This window comes from Periplaneta americana, chromosome 16 (assembly GCF_040183065.1).
Source record: "Periplaneta americana isolate PAMFEO1 chromosome 16, P.americana_PAMFEO1_priV1, whole genome shotgun sequence".
Taxonomy (NCBI): Eukaryota; Metazoa; Arthropoda; class Insecta; order Blattodea; family Blattidae; genus Periplaneta; species Periplaneta americana.
The window spans coordinates 106,344,486-106,350,485 of record NC_091132.1 but is presented as its reverse complement, the minus strand read 5'-3'; positions in this window follow the sequence as shown (position 1 = coordinate 106,350,485).

Below are 6,000 nucleotides of genomic sequence, written 5' to 3'. Positions count from 1 at the left end.
TACAAATTTTGACCTCCATATTTCTAATTGCGTTTATATTTTTTTTACCAACTCTATGGGTCTCATAAACCAAGAAGTGTATTTTTATTTCCTCCTAAGTCCACATGTTTTGAAAATATTACATGTTAAAATTCGTTAAAAATGTCGCACAATGCAACATTTAAAGCGTCATATTTCTGACGATATTGATGTTAAAATTTTTTTGAAAAATGCATTTAAAAGCTTAAAGTACTGTCTTTTATTAAATATTTACTAACTAGTTTTAATATAATTATTTCAAATATTTTTTTATAATTCAATTTTTAAAACATATACATCAATGTGAAATAGCCCTATTAAAAATCTAAAAAAAAATGCCTACTAGGTGCACTGAAGTATTCTTAATAAATTCAGAAAAAATCAGAATGAGATCTCCAATAGTTTAATGGAAATTTAATTACTTATGACAGAATGTGTAGCGGTCGGCGCAGCAGCAGTGGACGGGAAGCGTTAAAGCACGCTAAGAGGTTTATCGGTGCTGGATAATTGACTGAACGTTGCAACATTACACCCAGTACGGATCAAGTTACTCGAGGAAACGCTGCTAATTTACTTATTATGATATCTTCAAATAATTGTACGTTATGCTTTTCAAATGTTTCTTTTCATTCACATTTTAAATTTTCATTCGCCTACCTTCTTTCTTGAAAGAAAATTGTTTTACTAACTCTTTAGTTTTTGACAACGGAATGAAAGAATGTAATTTTAATGTACCTGTTATTGATTTTAGATTATGGTATCTGGCCTGCAAATTTTCAGTGTGGTTTTTGGGCTTATTGAATGGACAAAATATAAATGACACGTTAGAAATGTTTTTTTGTGACTAATCAAACAGTTTTTTTTTTGTGTTGTTATAGGATCTTGTATAGGCTAACTCTCGTGGCAAGTCTTTTAACAGTATCTCCAATGCCAACACATGGACCTTTACCATGCGACATTGCAAAGAAGTGTCATTCAGCACTAATTCCATAATCGTCTTCATGTAAGCAATTATTTTAATTTTTTTTTTGTGAACTTGATCCATTGGAAAAGTAGATGATTTTTTTCATATCGTTGAATTCTTGCTTTAAGAAATTGATTGCTTCGGATTGAAAAAAGTGAAAGGGATCGGTGTCATGTTTCATGGTTTCTGAGATGACATTACTTTTGTAACGAATTTCTGTATCTCCTTTGAAATATACTACGAAAGGATTTATTTATTTATTTATTTATTTATTTATTTATTTATTTATTTATTTAAATATACAGAATAAAGAATATAATTACAAATAAGAGAAATAGAAATAAAATAATACAATCAATATAAAAAAAGGAGATGCAGTAGTATTAACAAAATTTGAGACCGAATGATCAGCGCTCGTGTTCGGTCACAGTTCAGATATAATATTAATAGGCCTATAAGAGAATGTAAAGTAAAATAAAGTAGGAAGTAAAATTAAAATTGTACTGTATTGTGGCTTGGCATATGTTCCAATGCACATCTTGTATTGAATCTTGTATTACAAATGAATAATTTTCAGAAAAGTCTGCAATAACTATGTAATTTTCAGGTTGTACTTTCTTTGCATTCCGTCAAAAAAAATATATATGGCTGACTTTTGAATGGATGATGATACATCTTCTACATGAAAAACTTAACATGCTAGGGAGCCTTTTACTTTTGAAACTTTTCACGGGGGTATCGTTTTGTTGTATCTTTCTTTTCTTGATAGGGGATTCTATTGACATCAAACTCTTGTTTAATTCCTCAATATTACTGATTTCTAGCACTGTATCCATAGAACTGCTAGAAGAAATACTGGGATAATCAATTTCTCTGTCCGCACTTTCATTTGATTCATGTTTATTAATATCACAAGAACTACCGGCTTCACATATAATTTCACCTGACCTATGCGGAAATTGATTGATTTTTACGGAACAAATCACATATTTGCACACTCAAAGACTCCTTTAAATTGAGCTTTATCAATAAGTCGCGACTTACGCGTCTTAGTGTACTTTTCTTTTTAAAAGCGTGATTAGGAAGGTAAATGGATTTAAACACTTGTTATATATTACGCGATCTTTATCATCACTCATGTTGTATAGAAGTCACGTCACTGCGCGAAATTCAAACCCAAACTGATTATTTTTCTCTCCTGCCATCTGTTTACTGCCATAAAGTTTACTGCCTTACCCAATCTTGCTATCATCAAACACTTGGCCATATTACAGTATAAACTGTGAAGGGCTTCCCCCTGAGCTGACAATAATAAAATAATTTTAGATAAGATATTTACTATTCCTTAAGGTATTAATCATTTGATGATTAGTATGGTGACATTAGATGCAACGGGAAATTTCCACGGGCAGCCTTCTAGCCTATGGCTGCAAGCAGTTCATTAGCTGGGCATCGCGAGCGCGTGCATGCCTCCGGAAAATAAATTGTTACAAATGTATGGGTGCCGATCCCATATTTATAAATGCAGTAGTTTACAGACAATACATCAGCGAACAAGTCTATATTTTTTTCAGATTTTTAACTTGGCTATTTAATATAGTAATTTTGCTTTGAAAAAGAAATGATTAAAAAAAATAGGCCGAATTTTTAATTTATTTGTGATAGGCCTAAAGTAATAAAAAGTGTTGTATTTAGTCTTTCAAATGCGCCAAACCGCAAATCTCAATTATATGTAGACACAGAGTTCCAAGCGAGTTTATGTAACAGTGCGCGCATAATTTGCGTAACTTCAAATATTCATAACTACACAAATAATTAATAATTGTGAAAATAAAAAAAATACGGGTCTCCTTATTTGATGTCTGGAATTCATGAAAAAATATTCGACCATTTCCGAGAAGGTCGTGTTTTATTGCTGTGCGATTTGACGTGGAATGACTCATCTGCGGATAAGAGACTGCACTATGGTGCATTCATAGCGCTGGCGGACATGATCTCGCCCTCTTCCTGTTGCACGACGGGGCATATTACGATGCACTGCTTACCCGTTAAATATTTAAGCCAGTGCTGACGACAACTGCTCTAAACGATGAGCGTAACAACAACGTCGACTGAGAATTTTATATAGCTAAGTATTTTAACAGCAATATACGGCTTTGTTTTTTATACATAATTCCGATTGTTGCCTCATATATTGTAAATGTCCGATTATTAAGGAGTCCGCTGAAGTTAAATATTTAGGCATAATATTCGATAATCATTTAAAATGAAAGAAACACATTAATTAGATTTTGTAATAAATTATGTAAAATAATATATTACTTTGTTTTATTGAGAAATTACTTGTCAATACGTTTATTACGCACAATATACTTAACTTTATTTCAATCTGTAATTATGTGTGAAATTATAGGGCGGGGTGGGTTTTTTAAAACCAATTTTAATCCACTTTATTTATTGCAGAAGAAAATAATTAAAATATGTCTTCATAAACCTATTGATTTTCCATCTCAAAAATTGTTTTTAGACTTTAATGTTCTTAACATAAGACAAATGAAGAGTTCGCGAGAAAAACGATGAATGTCACAGTTTTATTAAGGTTGATGTCATTAACTAAATCAATGGATCACTGCGAAATTTAATGTTGTTCGTATGAAAAATGGTAAAAAGGAGAATTATCACCACGAATAAAGTAATACTTTCCTTTATTTTCTATAGAAACAGCACTACATCTTGCAGTTATAGCAGTGGCGGCTCGTGAACTTGTGGATTGGGAGAGCTGAATTAGATTTTGGTACATACAAATTTCACTTCTTGATACCATTACTAATAAGTATAGGACAAAAATAAATGCACTACACATCGAAAAACCAAAACTTCCTGACTTAGTTGGGAGATGTCTGTGGCATCATTTGCTAATCGCTAAAAAAAAAAAAAAACTAATATCATCGATTTCAGTCTGAATTTCAAATCGGCAGACACTCAACTTGCAATCTACCAGTGCATTCTGAATTGTCTTAGAATTACCTTTCAACAGTGGCATGTTCCACATGATTTTCGAGAGGCTCGTTTGGATTACTCACGAACTGTAGCAACCCATGAAATACACCAGGGTTCTTCGAATCTTTTTTCATCATGTCCCCTAAGGGGAAGTTCATATTGGCCACAAAATTTGATACAATCAATATTTTTTAAAAATAATTTCACGATTTTTCCTCACTTCTTTATTATGTTTGAAATTGTTTGTTCGGTTCGTTTCACTTAATTGCACAGAAATATTAGTTTTGCCTAACATAGCCAATGAAACAACTTTTTTCAGTTGAGACTGCGAAGATTCGTGCATTTTGCTTTTTAGGGACAAATGTCCTAAATGTGTCACACCACTGCTAGTCCATGCAGCATCACCACCGAAGAGGAGGCAAAAAAAAAAAAACAAAATACAGATTTTTTTTTTGTTCACATCCACGTAACCACAAATGCTTAGCGTAAATTTCATTGTTATACTTCCTTACACATATGCACTATTTCGGCTGGATGAAGCTTGAGTAAGATTTAAATCGGGTAACGGACGACCATGTAATTTCACTTCATTACATCAATCTTCTCCGCGAGGGAAAGTTGAGAAAAATAAAATTAATATTCTGTAATTCACACACACTCATGCTTGCGCATTTGCACTGGTTAAGTTACGGTACTAAGATTTCACACCAAAGCAACACTCAGATATGCTGATGGTTAACAATTTTCTAAAACTGGAAAAGAAGTCTCTTTCGTATTTTACGTGCTATATCAAAAGGATTCTACTCGTGCAATCATTTTGAGTTAAGGCAAACATTAGGTTCTGCTGGAGGCTGGATATATAGGCCTACGTAATAATAAGGCAAAAGAGAATATTAATTTCGTTATATTAACTCGATAAGCTTCTACAACAATAAGTATGTGAAAATAAAATAAAAATTTTGTCATTAAGTTTCAAGGGAATAGGGAATCCATTTGACGCAACATTACAATAGCGGTGTGTGAGGGGAGGAAAGATCTTCCCTTGTGGCCTGGCTCTGCAAGCCACTGCAGCGAAATATGGGTTTTAAACAGCGGCAGTTTCCCTCTGCTTCCCTTCACCTCTCTATCCCCTGACTAAGCAAGAGACACTCTCTTACGAGCTGTCCCACCCTGCAGATCCCAGGACGACTTGGAATGCAGTGTCAATTCCAATACAGTCGGCGCGCAAAACGATTATGCATAAGATAATAGTACATATTCCCGGCCAGATGAAATATCAAGCAATTTACCAATAAAAACTGTAACAATTCTTCTACAAATTAAAATAAATATTGTTTTGCAAATCTAGTCTTTCAGGTAAAGCTCCCTGTAAAGCAGATTTGAATAATTTCAAGGGAAAAATTGTTCCGGGGCCGGGTATCGATCCCGGGACCTCTGGTTGAACGTACCAGCGCTCTACCATCTGAGCTACCCGGGAACTCCACCCGACACCGTCTCAACTTTTCCCTTTATATCCACACAACTCGCGTGGGCAGACGAAACGCCAGAGACCCACATCGAGTGCACACAATCCCTGTGTGACTTGGAATTGTGGTTTTCTGTTAACGTACACAGTGACGTATATATTATGCAAATCTAGTCTTTCAGGTAAAGCTCCCTGTAAAGCAGATTTGAATAATTACAAGGGAAAAATTGTTCCGGGGCCGGGTATCGATCCCGGGACCTCTGGTTGAACAAACCAGCGCTCTACCAACTGAGCTACCTGAGAAATTTTTTTACAAATAATGAAAAAATATAAATTTAAATTTACATATTCTTATTGTGTAGTACACATAAGACAAAAATGTATTATATACTTCTTAATTTCAATTCAGGAATCCGCCCCTGAGCACGAGTTGTACTCTTTAAGGGGTGAGATAAAGTTTTATCTGTTTGTATTTTATTTTATGTTACAATTATTAGCAATTAAATAAATAAATAAATAAGTGAGTGAGTGAGTGAGTGAGTGAGTGAGTGAG